At 30.9% G+C, this 18,084-nt stretch overlaps 12 non-coding genes across 12 annotated transcripts; all 12 read left to right on the plus strand.

The window, feature by feature from the left end:
- Positions 1 to 45: 45 nt before the first annotated feature.
- Positions 46 to 118, plus strand: TRNAR-UCG (transfer RNA arginine (anticodon UCG)). Its single transcript has one exon. It is a non-coding gene; the product is annotated as a tRNA-Arg (tRNA).
- A 1,844-nt stretch (positions 119 to 1,962) lies between these two features.
- On the plus strand, positions 1,963 to 2,035 carry TRNAR-UCG (transfer RNA arginine (anticodon UCG)). Its single transcript has one exon. It is a non-coding gene; the product is annotated as a tRNA-Arg (tRNA).
- An 886-nt stretch (positions 2,036 to 2,921) lies between these two features.
- On the plus strand, positions 2,922 to 2,994 carry TRNAR-UCG (transfer RNA arginine (anticodon UCG)). The gene has a single exon. It is a non-coding gene; the product is annotated as a tRNA-Arg (tRNA).
- An 886-nt stretch (positions 2,995 to 3,880) lies between these two features.
- On the plus strand, positions 3,881 to 3,953 carry TRNAR-UCG (transfer RNA arginine (anticodon UCG)). The gene has a single exon. It is a non-coding gene; the product is annotated as a tRNA-Arg (tRNA).
- Positions 3,954 to 4,839: 886 nt separating this feature from the next.
- On the plus strand, positions 4,840 to 4,912 carry TRNAR-UCG (transfer RNA arginine (anticodon UCG)). The gene has a single exon. It is a non-coding gene; the product is annotated as a tRNA-Arg (tRNA).
- An 881-nt stretch (positions 4,913 to 5,793) lies between these two features.
- TRNAR-UCG (transfer RNA arginine (anticodon UCG)) lies at positions 5,794 to 5,866 on the plus strand. The gene has a single exon. It is a non-coding gene; the product is annotated as a tRNA-Arg (tRNA).
- Positions 5,867 to 7,711: 1,845 nt separating this feature from the next.
- TRNAQ-UUG (transfer RNA glutamine (anticodon UUG)) lies at positions 7,712 to 7,784 on the plus strand. The gene has a single exon. It is a non-coding gene; the product is annotated as a tRNA-Gln (tRNA).
- An 886-nt stretch (positions 7,785 to 8,670) lies between these two features.
- On the plus strand, positions 8,671 to 8,743 carry TRNAR-UCG (transfer RNA arginine (anticodon UCG)). The gene has a single exon. It is a non-coding gene; the product is annotated as a tRNA-Arg (tRNA).
- A 3,763-nt stretch (positions 8,744 to 12,506) lies between these two features.
- On the plus strand, positions 12,507 to 12,579 carry TRNAR-UCG (transfer RNA arginine (anticodon UCG)). Its single transcript has one exon. It is a non-coding gene; the product is annotated as a tRNA-Arg (tRNA).
- An 882-nt stretch (positions 12,580 to 13,461) lies between these two features.
- On the plus strand, positions 13,462 to 13,534 carry TRNAR-UCG (transfer RNA arginine (anticodon UCG)). The gene has a single exon. It is a non-coding gene; the product is annotated as a tRNA-Arg (tRNA).
- Positions 13,535 to 14,420: 886 nt separating this feature from the next.
- On the plus strand, positions 14,421 to 14,493 carry TRNAR-UCG (transfer RNA arginine (anticodon UCG)). Its single transcript has one exon. It is a non-coding gene; the product is annotated as a tRNA-Arg (tRNA).
- A 2,068-nt stretch (positions 14,494 to 16,561) lies between these two features.
- Positions 16,562 to 16,634, plus strand: TRNAR-UCG (transfer RNA arginine (anticodon UCG)). The gene has a single exon. It is a non-coding gene; the product is annotated as a tRNA-Arg (tRNA).
- The last annotated feature ends 1,450 nt before the right edge of the window (positions 16,635 to 18,084 follow it).

The raw sequence follows: 18,084 nt of genomic DNA on the forward strand, positions 1-18,084 counted from the left end.
TACTATTACCACACCTTCCACAGGTTCAACAACTTCTATAAAGATGACTGCGTGGCCTAATGGATAAGGCGTCTGACTTCGGATCAGAAGATTGAGGGTTCGAGTCCCTTCGTGGTCGAGTCTTTCATTTTGTCACAATTTGAAATCTTCAAACTCTGCATGAATTCAATGGATGACAATGTTGTAAAGAATGTACATTTCTAAATGTAATTCCCATAGGAAAATAAATACAACATAAACAATGATGTGCATGATGTACACATAGTTATAGTTTTTTTAGGTTTTTGGTGCATAGTAAAAGGTATCCTTTTGGAAAAGGTAAGTATTTACCTGTTAACTTGTTCAATTTTGGTAATCTGTGTTGGAAAAAAATCTTTGACCAAATTGATACAATAAAGGATATTGCATATCTGCATATAAAAATTATATCTCACATGTTTAAAATGAATCATTGAAATCCGAACATCCATAGTCCAATGCGAAATTGCTATAAAGCCTACATCCCTAATATTTTCATAAAACTTAAAAAACCTTTAGGAAAATGTAAGTGTTTACCTGTTAACTTGTTTGATTTTGGTAATCTGTGTTGCAAAGCAGTTCTTTGACCAAATTGATACTATAATGGTTATTTGCATATCTGCATATAAAAAATACATCTCACATGTTTAGAAGGAATCAGTGAAATCAGAACACCCATAGTTCAATGAGAAATTGCTCTAATGCCTACATCCCTAATCTTTTTATAAAACTTTATAGCATGCCTATAGAAAAGTTAAGTTATTTCTCAGCTAAGTTAAGGATTTTACAAAATCTAGGCTATGTGAAAGGTATACTTTGTAATGTTCACTCAACATAAATCACTAAAATATGTTGGATTTCATTTTGTAATTCATATGCAAGTTTTTCCAAAACATACCTCTAGAAAAAGCTTCTAAATTTTGAATGTTATACTTGAGGTTACTATTACCACACCTTCCACAGGTTCGACAATTTCGACATAGATGACAGCGTGGCATAATGGATGAGGCATCTGACTTCTGATCAGAAGATTGAGGGTTTGTGTCCCTTCATGGTCAAGTCATTCTTTTTGTCACTATTTGAAATCTTCAAACTCTGCATGAATTCAATGGATGACAATGTTGTACAGAATGTACATTTCTAAATGTAATTCCCATAGGAAAATAAATACAACATAAACAATGATGTGCATGATGTACACATAGTTATAGGTTTTTTAGGTTTTTGGTGCATAGTAAAAGGTATCGTTTTGGAAAATGTAAGTATTTACCTGTTAACTTGTTCAATTTTGGTAATCTGTGTTGGAAAAAAACCTTTGACCAAATTGATACAATAAAGGATATTTGCAAATCTGCATATAAAAATTATATCTCACATGTTTAAAATGAATCATTGAAATCCGAACATCCATAGTCCAATGAGAAATTGCTATAAAGCCTACATCCCTAATATTTTCATAATTCTTAAAAAACCTTTAGGAAAAAGTCAGTGTTTACCTGTTAACTTGTTTGATTTTGGTAATCTGTGTTGCAAAGCAATTCTTTGACCAAATTGATACTATAATGGTTATTTGCATATCTGCATATAAAAAATACATCTCACATGTTTAGAAGGAATCAGTGAAATCAGAACAGCCATAGCTCAGTGAGAAATTGCTCTAATGCCTACATCCCTAATCTTTTTATAAAACTTTATAGCATGCCTATAGAAAAGTTAAGTTATTTCTCAGCTAAGTTAAGGATTTTACAAAATCTAGGCTATGTGAAAGGTATACTTTGTAATGTTCACTCAACATAAATCACTAAAATATGTTGGATTTCATTTTGTAATTCATATGCAAGTTTTTCCAAAACATATATCTAGAAAAAACTTCTAAATTTTGAATGTTATACTTGAGGTTACTTTTACCACACCTTCCACAGGTTCGACAACTTCTATAAAGATGACCGCGTGGCCTAATGGATAAGGCGTCTGACTTCGGATCAGAAAATTGAGGGTTTGAGTCCCTTCGTGGTCGAGTCTTTCATTTTGTCACAATTTGAAATCTTCAAACTCTGCATGAATTCAATGGATGACAATGTTGTAAAGAATGTACATTTCTAAATGTAATTCCCATAGGAAAATAAATACAACATAAACAATGATGTGCATGATGTACACATAGTTATAGTTTTTTTAGGTTTTTGGTGCATAGTAAAAGGTATCCTTTTGGAAAAGGTAAGTATTTACCTGTTAACTTGTTCAATTTTGGTAATCTGTGTTGGAAAAAAATCTTTGACCAAATTGATACAATAAAGGATATTTGCAAATCTGCATATAAAAATTATATCTCACATGTTTAAAATGAATCATTGAAATCCGAACATCCATAGTCCAATGAGAAATTGCTATAAAGCCTACATCCCTAATATTTTCATAATTCTTAAAAAACCTTTAGGAAAAAGTCAGTGTTTACCTGTTAACTTGTTTGATTTTGGTAATCTGTGTTGCAAAGCAATTCTTTGACCAAATTGATACTATAATGGTTATTTGCATATCTGCATATAAAAAATACATCTCACATGTTTAGAAGGAATCAGTGAAATCAGAACAGCCATAGCTCAATGAGAAATTGCTCTAATGCCTACATCCCTAATCTTTTTATAAAACTTTATAGAATGCCTATAGAAAAGTTAAGTTATTTCTCAGCTAAGTTAAGGATTTTACAAAATCTAGGCTATGTGAAAGGTATACTTTGTAATGTTCACTCAACATAAATCACTAAAATATGTTGGATTTCATTTTGTAATTCATATGCAAGTTTTTCCAAAACATATATCTAGAAAAAACTTCTAAATTTTGAATGTTATACTTGAGGTTACTTTTACCACACCTTCCACAGGTTCGACAACTTCTATAAAGATGACCGCGTGGCCTAATGGATAAGGCGTCTGACTTCGGATCAGAAGATTGAGGGTTTGAGTCTCTTCGTGGTCGAGTCTTTCATTTTGTCACAATTTGAAATCTTCAAACTCTGCATGAATTCAATGGATGACAATGTTGTAAAGAATGTACATTTCTAAATGTAATTCCCATAGGAAAATAAATACAACATAAACAATGATGTGCATGATGTACACATAGTTATAGTTTTTTTAGGTTTTTGGTGCATAGTAAAAGGTATCCTTTTGGAAAAGGTAAGTATTTACCTGTTAACTTGTTCAATTTTGGTAATCTGTGTTGGAATAAAATCTTTGACCAAATTGATACAATAAAGGATATTACATATCTGCATATAAAAATTATATCTCACATGTTTAAAATGAATCATTGAAATCCGAACATCCATAGTCCAATGAGAAATTGCTATAAAGCCTACATCCCTAATATTTTCATAAAACTTAAAAAACCTTTAGGAATATGTCAGTGTTTACCTGTTAACTTGTTTGATTTTGGTAATCTGTGTTGCAAAGCAATTCATTGACCAAATTGATACTATAATGGTTATTTGCATATCTGCATATAAAAAATACATCTCACATGTTTAGAAGGAATCAGTGAAATCAGAACAGCCATAGCTCAATGAGAAATTGCTCTAATGCCTACATCCCTAAATCTTTTTATAAAACTTTATAGCATGCCTATAGAAAAGTTAAGTTATTTCTCAGCTAAGTTAAGGATTTTACAAAATCTAGGCTATGTGAAAGGTATACTTTGTAATGTTCACTCAACATAAATCACTAAAATATGTTGGATTTCATTTTGTAATTCATATGCAAGTTTTTCCAAAACATATATCTAGAAAAAACTTCTAAATTTTGAATGTTATACTTGAGGTTACTTTTACCACACCTTCCACAGGTTCGACAACTTCTATAAAGATGACCGCGTGGCCTAATGGATAAGGCGTCTGACTTCGGATCTGAAGATTGAGGGTTTGAGTCCCTTCGTGGTCGAGTCTTTCATTTTGTCACAATTTGAAATCTTCAAACTCTGCATGAATTCAATGGATGACAATGTTGTAAAGAATGTACATTTCTAAATGTAATTCCCATAGGAAAATAAATACAACATAAACAATGATGTGCATGATGTACACATAGTTATAGTTTTTTTAGGTTTTTGGTGCATAGTAAAAGGTATCCTTTTGGAAAAGGTAAGTATTTACCTGTTAACTTGTTCAATTTTGGTAATCTGTGTTGGAAAAAAATCTTTGACCAAATTGATACAATAATGGATATTTGCAAATCTGCATATAAAAATTATATCTCACATGTTTAAAATGAATCATTGAAATCCGAACATCCATAGTCCAATGAGAAATTGCTATAAAGCCTACATCCCTAATATTTTCATAAAACTTAAAAAACCTTTAGGAAAATGTCAGTGTTTACCTGTTAACTTGTTTGATTTTGGTAATCTGTGTTGCAAAGCAATTCTTTGACCAAATTGATACTATAATGGTTATTTGCATATCTGCATATAAAAAATACATCTCACATGTTTAGAAGGAATCAGTGAAATCAGAACAGCCATAGCTCAATGAGAAATTGCTCTTATGCCTACATCCCTAATCTTTTTATAAAACTTTATAGCATGCCTATAGAAAAGTTAAGTTATTTCTCAGCTAAGATAAGGATTTTACAAAATCTAGGCTATGTGAAAGGTATACTTTGTAATGTTCACTCAACATAAATCACTAAAATATGTTGGATTTCATTTTGTAATTCATATGCAAGTTTTTCCAAAACATATATCTAGAAAAAACTTCTAAATTTTGAATGTTATACTTGAGGTTACTTTTACCACACCTTCCACAGGTTCGACAACTTCTAAAAAGATGACCGCGTGGCCTAATGGATAAGGCGTCTGACTTCGGATCAGAAGATTGAGGGTTCGAGTCCCTTCGTGGTCAAGTCTTTCATTTTGTCACTATTTGAAATCTTCAAACTCTGCATGAATTCAATGACAATGTTGTAAAGAATGTACATTTCTAAATGTAATTCCCATAGGAAACTAAATACAACATAAACAATGATGTGCATGATGTACACATAGTTATAGTTTTTTTAGGTTTTTGGTGCATAGTAAAAGGTATCCTTTTGGAAAAGGTAACTATTTACCTGTTAACTTGTTCAATTTTGGTAATCTGTGTTGGAAAAAAATCTTTGACCAAATTGATACAATAAAGGATATTACATATCTGCATATAAAAATTATATCTCACATGTTTAAAATGAATCATTGAAATCCGAACATCCATAGTCCAATCAGAAATTGCTATAAAGCCTACATCCCTAATATTTTCATAAAACTTAAAAAACCTTTAGGAAAATGTCATTGTTTACCTGTTAACTTGTTTGATTTTGGTAATCTGTGTTGCAAAGCAATTCATTGACCAAATTGATACTATAATGGTTATTTGCATATCTGCATATAAAAAATACATCTCACATGTTTAGAAGGAATCAGTGAAATCAGAACAGCCATAGCTCAATGAGAAATTGCTCTAATGCCTACATCCAAAATCTTTTTATAAAACTTTATAGCATGCCTATAGAAAAGTTAAGTTATTTCTCAGCTAAGTTAAGGATTTTACAAAATCTAGGCTATGTGAAAGGTATACTTTGTAATGTTCACTCAACATAAATCACTAAAATATGTTGGATTTCATTTTGTAATTCATATGCAAGTTTTTCCAAAACATATATCTAGAAAAAACTTCTAAATTTTGAATGTTATACTTGAGGTTACTTTTACCACACCTTCCACAGGTTCGACAACTTCTATAAAGATGACTGCGTGGCCTAATGGGTAAGGCGTCTGACTTCGGATCTGAAGATTGAGGGTTTGAGTCCCTTCGTGGTCGAGTCTTTAATTTTGTCACAATTTGAAATCTTCAAACTCTGCATGAATTCAATGGATGACAATGTTGTAAAGAATGTACATTTCTAAATGTAATTCCCATAGGAAAATAAATACAACATAAACAATGATGTGCATGATGTACACATAGTTATAGTTTTTTTAGTTTTTTGGTGCATAGTAAAAGGTATCCTTTTGGAAAAGGTAAGTATTTACCTGTTAACTTGTTCAATTTTGGTAATCTATGTTGGAAAAAAATCTTTGACCAAATTGATACAATAAAGGATATTTGCAAATCTGCATATAAAAAATATATCTCACATGTTTAAAATGAATCATTGAAATCCGAACATCCATAGTCCAATGAGAAATTGCTATAAAGCCTACATCCCTAATATTTTCATAAAACTTAAAAAACCTTTAGGAAAATGTCAGTGTTTACCTGTTAACTTGTTTGATTTTGGTAATCTGTGTTGCAAAGCAATTCTTTGACCAAATTGATACTATAATGGTTATTTGCATATCTGCATATAAAAAATACATCTCACATGTTTAGAAGGAATCAGTGAAATCAGAACAGCCATAGCTCAATGAGAAATTGCTCTTATGCCTACATCCCTAATCTTTTTATAAAACTTTATAGCATGCCTATAGAAAAGTTAAGTTATTTCTCAGCTAAGTTAAGGATTTTACAAAATCTAGGCTATGTGAAAGGTATACTTTGTAATGTTCACTCAACATAAATCACTAAATTATGTTGGATTTCATTTTGTAATTCATATGCAAGTTTTTCCAAAACATACCTCTAGAAAAAGCTTCTAAATTTTGAATGTTATACTTGAGGTTACTATTACCACACCTTCCACAGGTTCGACAATTTCGACATAGATGACAGCGTGGCATAATGGATGAGGCATCTGACTTCTGATCAGAAGATTGAGGGTTTGTGTCCCTTCATGGTCAAGTCATTCTTTTTGTCACTATTTGAAATCTTCAAACTCTGCATGAATTCAATGGATGACAATGTTGTACAGAATGTACATTTCTAAATGTAATTCCCATAGGAAAATAAATACAACATAAACAATGATGTGCATGATGTACACATAGTTATAGGTTTTTTAGGTTTTTGGTGCATAGTAAAAGGTATCGTTTTGGAAAATGTAAGTATTTACCTGTTAACTTGTTCAATTTTGGTAATCTGTGTTGGAAAAAAACCTTTGACCAAATTGATACAATAAAGGATATTTGCAAATCTGCATATAAAAATTATATCTCACATGTTTAAAATGAATCATTGAAATCCGAACATCCATAGTCCAATGAGAAATTGCTATAAAGCCTACATCCCTAATATTTTCATAATTCTTAAAAAACCTTTAGGAAAAAGTCAGTGTTTACCTGTTAACTTGTTTGATTTTGGTAATCTGTGTTGCAAAGCAATTCTTTGACCAAATTGATACTATAATGGTTATTTGCATATCTGCATATAAAAAATACATCTCACATGTTTAGAAGGAATCAGTGAAATCAGAACAGCCATAGCTCAGTGAGAAATTGCTCTAATGCCTACATCCCTAATCTTTTTATAAAACTTTATAGCATGCCTATAGAAAAGTTAAGTTATTTCTCAGCTAAGTTAAGGATTTTACAAAATCTAGGTTATGTGAAAGGTATACTTTGTAATGTTCACTCAACATAAATCACTAAAATATGTTGGATTTCATTTTGTAATTCATATGCAAGTTTTTCCAAAACATATATCTAGAAAAAACTTCTAAATTTTGAATGTTATACTTGAGGTTACTTTTACCACACCTTCCACAGGTTCGACAACTTCTATAAAGATGACCGCGTGGCCTAATGGATAAGGCGTCTGACTTTGGATCAGAAAATTGAGGGTTTGAGTCCCTTCGTGGTCGAGTCTTTCATTTTGTCACAATTTGAAATCTTCAAACTCTGCATGAATTCAATGGATGACAATGTTGTAAAGAATGTACATTTCTAAATGTAATTCCCATAGGAAAATAAATACAACATAAACAATGATGTGCATGATGTACACATAGTTATAGTTTTTTTAGGTTTTTGGTGCATAGTAAAAGGTATCCTTTTGGAAAAGGTAAGTATTTACCTGTTAACTTGTTCAATTTTGGTAATCTGTGTTGGAAAAAAATCTTTGACCAAATTGATACAATAAAGGATATTTGCAAATCTGCATATAAAAATTATATCTCACATGTTTAAAATGAATCATTGAAATCCGAACATCCATAGTCCAATGAGAAATTGCTATAAAGCCTACATCCCTAATATTTTCATAATTCTTAAAAAACCTTTAGGAAAAAGTCAGTGTTTACCTGTTAACTTGTTTGATTTTGGTAATCTGTGTTGCAAAGCAATTCTTTGACCAAATTGATACTATAATGGTTATTTGCATATCTGCATATAAAAAATACATCTCACATGTTTAGAAGGAATCAGTGAAATCAGAACAGCCATAGCTCAATGAGAAATTGCTCTAATGCCTACATCCCTAATCTTTTTATAAAACTTTATAGCATGCCTATAGAAAAGTTAAGTTATTTCTCAGCTAAGTTAAGGATTTTACAAAATCTAGGCTATGTGAAAGGTATACTTTGTAATGTTCACTCAACATAAATCACTAAAATATGTTGGATTTCATTTTGTAATTCATATGCAAGTTTTTCCAAAACATATATCTAGAAAAAACTTCTAAATTTTGAATGTTATACTTGAGGTTACTTTTACCACACCTTCCACAGGTTCGACAACTTCTATAAAGATGACCGCGTGGCCTAATGGATAAGGCGTCTGACTTCGGATCAGAAGATTGAGGGTTTGAGTCTCTTCGTGGTCGAGTCTTTCATTTTGTCACAATTTGAAATCTTCAAACTCTGCATGAATTCAATGGATGACAATGTTGTAAAGAATGTACATTTCTAAATGTAATTCCCATAGGAAAATAAATACAACATAAACAATGATGTGCATGATGTACACATAGTTATAGTTTTTTTAGGTTTTTGGTGCATAGTAAAAGGTATCCTTTTGGAAAAGGTAAGTATTTACCTGTTAACTTGTTCAATTTTGGTAATCTGTGTTGGAATAAAATCTTTGACCAAATTGATACAATAAAGTATATTACATATCTGCATATAAAAATTATATCTCACATGTTTAAAATGAATCATTGAAATCCGAACATCCATAGTCCAATGAGAAATTGCTATAAAGCCTACATCCCTAATATTTTCATAAAACTTAAAAAACCTTTAGGAAAATGTCAGTGTTTACCTGTTAACTTGTTTGATTTTGGTAATCTGTGTTGCAAAGCAATTCATTGACCAAATTGATACTATAATGGTTATTTGCATATCTGCATATAAAAAATACATCTCACATGTTTAGAAGGAATCAGTGAAATCAGAACAGCCATAGCTCAATGAGAAATTGCTCTAATGCCTACATCCCTAAATCTTTTTATAAAACTTTATAGCATGCCTATAGAAAAGTTAAGTTATTTCTCAGCTAAGTTAAGGATTTTACAAAATCTAGGCTATGTGAAAGGTATACTTTGTAATGTTCACTCAACATAAATCACTAAAATATGTTGGATTTCATTTTGTAATTCATATGCAAGTTTTTCCAAAACATATATCTAGAAAAAACTTCTAAATTTTGAATGTTATACTTGAGGTTACTTTTACCACACCTTCCACAGGTTCGACAACTTCTATAAAGATGACCGCGTGGCCTAATGGATAAGCAGTCTGACTTCGGATCAGAAGATTGAGGGGTCGAGTCTCTTCGTGGTCGAGTCTTTCATTTTGTCACAATTTGAAATCTTCAAACTCTGCATGAATTCAATGGATGACAATGTTGTAAAGAATGTACATTTCTAAATGTAATTCCCATAGGAAAATAAATACAACATAAACAATGATGTGCATGATGTACACATAGTTATAGTTTTTTTAGGTTTTTGGTGCATAGTAAAAGGTACCCTTTTGGAAAAGGTAAGTATTTACCTGTTATCTTGTTCAATTTTGGTAATCTGTGTTGGAAAAAAATCTTTGACCAAATTGATACAATAAAGGATATTACATATCTGCATATAAAAATTATTTCTCACATGTTTAAAATGAATCATTGAAATCCGAACATCCATAGTCCAATGAGAAATTGCTATAAAGCCTACATCCCTAATATTTTCATAAAACTTAAAAAACCTTTAGGAAAATGTCAGTGTTTACCTGTTAACTTGTTTGATTTTGGTAATCTGTGTTGCAAAGCAATTCTTTGACCAAATTGATACTATAATGGTTATTTGCATATCTGCATATAAAAAATACATCTCACATGTTTAGAAGGAATCAGTGAAATCAGAACAGCCATAGCTCAATGAGAAATTGCTCTAATGCCTACATCCCTAAATCTTTTTATAAAACTTTATAGCATGCCTATAGAAAAGTTAAGTTATTTCTCAGCTAAGTTAAGGATTTTACAAAATCTAGGCTATGTGAAAGGTATACTTTGTAATGTTCACTCAACATAAATCACTAAAATATGTTGGATTTCATTTTGTAATTCATATGCAAGTTTTTCCAAAACATATATCTAGAAAAAACTTCTAAATTTTGAATGTTATACTTGAGGTTACATTTACCACACCTTCCACAGGTTCGACAACTTCTATAAAGATGACCGCGTGGCCTAATGGATAAGGCGTCTGACTTCGGATCTGAAGATTGAGGGTTTGAGTCCCTGCGTGGTCGAGTCTTTCATTCTGTCACAATTTGAAATCTTCAAACTCTGCATGAATTCAATGGATGACAATGTTGTAAAGAATGTACATTTCTAAATGTAATTCCCATAGGAAAATAAATACAACATAAACAATGATGTGCATGATGTACACATAGTTATAGTTTTTTTAGGTTTTTGGTGCATAGTAAAAGGTATCCTTTTGGAAAAGGTAAGTATTTACCTGTTAACTTGTTCAATTTTGGTAATCTGTGTTGGAAAAAAATCTTTGACCAAATTGATACAATAATGGATATTTGCAAATCTGCATATAAAAATTATATCTCACATGTTTAAAATGAATCATTGAAATCCGAACATCCATAGTCCAATGAGAAATTGCTATAAAGCCTACATCCCTAATATTTTCATAAAACTTAAAAAACCTTTAGGAAAATGTCAGTGTTTACCTGTTAACTTGTTTGATTTTGGTAATCTGTGTTGCAAAGCAATTCTTTGACCAAATTGATACTATAATGGTTATTTGCATATCTGCATATAAAAAATACATCTCACATGTTTAGAAGGAATCAGTGAAATCAGAACAGCCATAGCTCAATGAGAAATTGCTCTTATGCCTACATCCCTAATCTTTTTATAAAACTTTATAGCATGCCTATAGAAAAGTTAAGTTATTTCTCAGCTAAGTTAAGGATTTTACAAAATCTAGGCTATGTGAAAGGTATACTTTGTAATGTTCACTCAACATAAATCACTAAAATATGTTGGATTTCATTTTGTAATTCATATGCAAGTTTTTCCAAAACATAACTCTAGAAAAAGCTTCTAAATTTTGAATGTTATACTTGAGGTTACTATTACCACACCTTCCACAGGTTCGACAATTTCGACATAGATGACAGCGTGGCATAATGGATGAGGCGTCTGACTTCTGATCAGAAGATTGAGGGTTTGTGTCCCTTCATGTTCAAGTCATTCTTTTTGTCACTATTTGAAATCTTCAAACTCTGCATGAATTCAATGGATGACAATGTTGTAAAGAATGTACATTTCTAAATGTAATTCCCATAGGAAAATAAATACAACATAAACAATGATGTGCATGATGTACACATAGTTATAGGTTTTTTAGGTTTTTGGTGCATAGTAAAAGGTATCGTTTTGGAAAATGTAAGTATTTACCTGTTAACTTGTTCAATTTTGGTAATCTGTGTTGGAAAAAAATCTTTGACCAAATTGATACAATAAAGGATATTTGCAAATCTGCATATAAAAATTATATCTCACATGTTTAAAATGAATCATTGAAATCCGAACATCCATAGTCCAATGAGAAATTGCTATAAAGCCTACATCCCTAATATTTTCATAAAACTTAAAAAACCTTTAGGAAAAAGTCAGTGTTTACCTGTTAACTTGTTTGATTTTGGTAATCTGTGTTGCAAAGCAATTCTTTGACCAAATTGATACTATAATGGTTATTTGCATATCTGCATATAAAAAATACATCTCACATGTTTAGAAGGAATCAGTGAAATCAGAACAGCCATAGCTCAATGAGAAATTGCTCTAATGCCTACATCCCTAATCTTTTTATAAAACTTTATAGCATGCCTATAGAAAAGTTAAGTTATTTCTCAGCTAAGATAAGGATTTTACAAAATCTAGGCTATGTGAAAGGTATACTTTGTAATGTTCACTCAACATAAATCACTAAAATATGTTGGATTTCATTTTGTAATTCAAATGCAAGTTTTTCCAAAACATATATCTAGAAAAAACTTCTAAATTTTGAATGTTATACTTGAGGTTACTTTTACCACACCTTCCACAGGTTCGACAACTTCTAAAAAGATGACCGCGTGGCCTAATGGATAAGGCGTCTGACTTCGGATCAGAAGATTGAGGGTTCGAGTCCCTTCGTGGTCAAGTCTTTCATTTTGTCACAATTTGAAATCTTCAAACTCTGCATGAATTCAATGACAATGTTGTAAAGAATGTACATTTCTAAATGTAATTCCCATAGGAAAATAAATACAACATAAACAATGATGTGCATGATGTACACATAGTTATAGTTTTTTTAGGTTTTTGGTGCATAGTAAAAGGTATCCTTTTGGAAAAGGTAACTATTTACCTGTTAACTTGTTCAATTTTGGTAATCTGTGTTGGAAAAAAATCTTTGACCAAATTGATACAATAAAGGATATTACATATCTGCATATAAAAATTATATCTCACATGTTTAAAATGAATCATTGAAATCCGAACATCCATAGTCCAATCAGAAATTGCTATAAAGCCTACATCCCTAATATTTTCATAAAACTTAAAAAACCTTTAGGAAAATGTCATTGTTTACCTGTTAACTTGTTTGATTTTGGTAATCTGTGTTGCAAAGCAATTCATTGACCAAATTGATACTATAATGGTTATTTGCATATCTGCATATAAAAAATACATCTCACATGTTTAGAAGGAATCAGTGAAATCAGAACAGCCATAGCTCAATGAGAAATTGCTCTAATGCCTACATCCCTAAATCTTTTTATAAAACTTTATAGCATGCCTATAGAAAAGTTAAGTTATTTCTCAGCTAAGTTAAGGATTTTACAAAATCTAGGCTATGTGAAAGGTATACTTTGTAATGTTCACTCAACATAAATCACTAAAATATGTTGGATTTCATTTTGTAATTCATATGCAAGTTTTTCCAAAACATATATCTAGAAAAAACTTCTAAATTTTGAATGTTATACTTGAGGTTACTTTTACCACACCTTCCACAGGTTCGACAACTTCTATAAAGATGACCGCGTGGCCTAATGGGTAAGGCGTCTGACTTCGGATCTGAAGATTGAGGGTTTGAGTCCCTTCGTGGTCGAGTCTTTCATTTTGTCACAATTTGAAATCTTCAAACTCTGCATGAATTCAATGGATGACAATGTTGTAAAGAATGTACATTTCTAAATGTAATTCCCATAGGAAAATAAATACAACATAAACAATGATGTGCATGATGTACACATAGTTATAGTTTTTTTAGGTTTTTGGTGCATAGTAAAAGGTATCCTTTTGGAAAAGGTAAGTATTTACCTGTTAACTTGTTCAATTTTGGTAATCTATGTTGGAAAAAAATCTTTGACCAAATTGATACAATAAAGGATATTTGCAAATCTGCATATAAAAAATATATCTCACATGTTTAAAATGAATCATTGAAATCCGAACATCCATAGTCCAATGAGAAATTGCTATAAAGCCTACATCCCTAATATTTTCATAAAACTTAAAAAACCTTTAGGAAAATGTCAGTGTTTACCTGTTAACTTGTTTGATTTTGGTAATCTGTGTTGCAAAGCAATTCTTTGACCAAATTGATACTATAATGGTTATTTGCATATCTGCATATAAAAAATACATCTCACATGTTTAGAAGGAATCAGTGAAATCAGAACAGCCATAGCTCAATGAGAAATTGCTCTTATGCCTACATCCCTAATCTTTTTATAAAACTTTATAGCATGCCTATAGAAAAGTTAAGTTATTTCTCAGCTAAGTTAAGGATTTTACAAAATCTAGGCTATGTGAAAGGTATACTTTGTAATGTTCACTCAACATAAATCACTAAATTATGTTGGATTTCATTTTGTAATTCATATGCAAGTTTTTCCAAAACATACCTCTAGAAAAAGCTTCTAAATTTTGAATGTTATACTTGAGGTTACTATTACCACACCTTCCACAGGTTCGACAACTTCTATAAAGATGACTGCGTGGCCTAATGGTTAAGGCGTCTGACTTCGGATCTGAAGATTGAGGGTTCGAGTCCCTTCGTGGTCGAGTCTTTCATTTTGTCACAATTTGAAATCTTCAAACTCTGCATGAATTCAATGGATGACAATGTTATAAAGAATGTACATTTCTAAATGTAATTCCCATAGGAAAATAAATACAACATAAACAATGATGTGCATGATGTACACATAGTTATAGTTTTTTTAGGTTTTTGGTGCATAGTAAAAGGTATCCTTTTGGAAAAGGTAAGTATTTACCTGTTAACTTGTTCAATTTTGGTAATCTGTGTTGGGAAAAATCTTTGACCAAATTGATACAATAAAGGATATTACATATCTGCATATAAAATTATATCTCACATGTTTAAAATGAATCATTGAAATCCGAACATCCATAGTCCAATGAGAAATTGCTATAAAGCCTACATCCCTAATATTTTCATAAAACTTAAAAAACCTTTAGGAAAATGTAAGTGTTTACCTGTTAACTTGTTCAATTTTGGTAATCTGTGTTGGAAAAAAATCTTTGACCAAATTGATACAATAAAGGATATTACATATCTGCATATAAAAATTATATCTCACATGTTTAAAATGAATCATTGAAATCCGAACATCCATAGTCCAATCAGAAATTGCTATAAAGCCTACATCCCTAATATTTTCATAAAACTTAAAAAACCTTTAGGAAAATGTCATTGTTTACCTGTTAACTTGTTTGATTTTGGTAATCTGTGTTGCAAAGCAATTCATTGACCAAATTGATACTATAATGGTTATTTGCATATCTGCATATAAAAAATACATCTCACATGTTTAGAAGGAATCAGTGAAATCAGAACAGCCATAGCTCAATGAGAAATTGCTCTAATGCCTACATCCCTAAATCTTTTTATAAAACTTTATAGCATGCCTATAGAAAAGTTAAGTTATTTCTCAGCTAAGTTAAGGATTTTACAAAATCTAGGCTATGTGAAAGGTATACTTTGTAATGTTCACTCAACATAAATCACTAAAATATGTTGGATTTCATTTTGTAATTCATATGCAAGTTTTTCCAAAACATATATCTAGAAAAAACTTCTAAATTTTGAATGTTATACTTGAGGTTACTTTTACCACACCTTCCACAGGTTCGACAACTTCTATAAAGATGACCGCGTGGCCTAAAGGATAAGGCGTCTGACTTCGGATCTGAAGATTGAGGGTTTGAGTCCCTTCGTGGTCGAGTCTTTCATTTTGTCACAATTTGAAATCTTCAAACTCTGCATGAATTCAATGGATGACAATGTTGTAAAGAATGTACATTTCTAAATGTAATTCCCATAGGAAAATAAATATAACATAAACAATGATGTGCATGATGTACACATAGTTATAGTTTTTTTAGGTTTTTGGTGCATAGTAAAAGGTATCCTTTTGGAAAAGGTAAGTATTTACCTGTTAACTTGTTCAATTTTGGTAATCTATGTTGGAAAAAAATCTTTGACCAAATTGATACAATAAAGGATATTTGCAAATCTGCATATAAAAAATATATCTCACATGTTTAAAATGAATCATTGAAATCCGAACATCCATAGTCCAATGAGAAATTGCTATAAAGCCTACATCCCTAATATTTTCATAAAACTTAAAAAACCTTTAGGAAAATGTCAGTGTTTACCTGTTAACTTGTTTGATTTTGGTAATCTGTGTTGCAAAGCAATTCTTTGACCAAATTGATACTATAATGGTTATTTGCATATCTGCATATAAAAAATACATCTCACATGTTTAGAAGGAATCAGTGAAATCAGAACAGCCATAGCTCAATGAGAAATTGCTCTTATGCCTACATCCCTAATCTTTTTATAAAACTTTATAGCATGCCTATAGAAAAGTTAAGTTATTTCTCAGCTAAGTTAAGGATTTTACAAAATCTAGGCTATGTGAAAGGTATACTTTGTAATGTTCACTCAACATAAATCACTAAATTATGTTGGATTTCATTTTGTAATTCATATGCAAGTTTTTCCAAAACATACCTCTAGAAAAAGCTTCTAAATTTTGAATGTTATACTTGAGGTTACTATTACCACACCTTCCACAGGTTCGACAACTTCTATAAAGATGACTGTGTGGCCTAATGGATAAGGCGTCTGACTTCGGATCTGAAGATTGAGGGTTCGAGTCCCTTCGTGGTCGAGTCTTTCATTTTGTCACAATTTGAAATCTTCAAACTCTGCATGAATTCAATGGATGACAATGTTATAAAGAATGTACATTTCTAAATGTAATTCCCATAGGAAAATAAATACAACATAAACAATGATGTGCATGATGTACACATAGTTATAGTTTTTTTAGGTTTTTGGTGCATAGTAAAAGGTATCCTTTTGGAAAAGGTAAGTATTTACCTGTTAACTTGTTCAATTTTGGTAATCTGTGTTGGGAAAAATCTTTGACCAAATTGATACAATAAAGGATATTACATATCTGCATATAAAATTATATCTCACATGTTTAAAATGAATCATTGAAATCCGAACATCCATAGTCCAATGAGAAATTGCTATAAAGCCTACATCCCTAATATTTTCATAAAACTTAAAAAACCTTTAGGAAAATGTAAGTGTTTACTTGTTAACTTGTTTGATTTTGGTAATCTGTGTTGCAAAGCAGTTCTTTGACCAAATTGATACTATAATGGTTATTTGCATATCTGCATATAAAAAATACATCTCACATGTTTAGAAGGAATCAGTGAAATCAGAACAGCCATAGCTCAATGAAAAATTGCTCTAATGCCTACATCCCTAATCTTTTTATAAAACTTTATAGCATGCCTATAGAAAAGTTAAGTTATTTCTCAGCTAAGTTAAGGATTTTACAAAATCTAGGCTATGTGAAAGGTATACTTTGTATTGTTCACTCAACATAAATCACTAAAATATGTTGGATTTCATTTTGTAATTCATATGCAAGTTTTTCCAAAACATATATCTAGAAAAAACTTCTAAATTTTGAATGTTATACTTGAGGTTACTATTACCACACCTTCCACAGGTTCGACAACTTCTATAAAGATGACCGCGTGGCCTAATGGATAAGCAGTCTGATTTCGGATCAGAAGATTGAGGGTTCGAGTCCCTTCGTGGTCGAGTCTTTCATTTTGTCACAATTTGAAATCTTCAAACTCTGCATGAATTCAATGGATGACAATGTTGTAAAGAATGTACATTTCTAAATGTAATTCCCATAGGAAAATAAATACAACATAAACAATGATGTGCATGATGTACACATAGTTATAGTTTTTTTAGGTTTTTGTTGCATTGTAAAAGGTATCCTTTTGGAAGAGGTAAGTATTTATCTGTTAACTTGTTCAATTTTGGTAATCTGTGTTGGAAAAAAATCTTTGACCAAATTGATACAATAAAGGATATTACATATCTGCATATAAAAATTATATCTCACATGTTTAAAATGAATCATTGAAATCCGAACATCCATAGTCCAATGAGAAATTGCTATAAAGCCTACATCCCTAATATTTTCATAAAACTTAAAAAACCTTTAGAAAAATCTCAGTGTTTACCTGTTAACTTGTTTGATTTTGGTAATCTGTGTTGCAAAGCAATTCTTTGACCAAATT

This window comes from Taudactylus pleione, unplaced genomic scaffold, assembly GCF_031769625.1.
Source record: "Taudactylus pleione unplaced genomic scaffold, aTauple2 ptg000612l, whole genome shotgun sequence".
Lineage (NCBI taxonomy): Eukaryota > Metazoa > Chordata > Amphibia > Anura > Myobatrachidae > Taudactylus > Taudactylus pleione.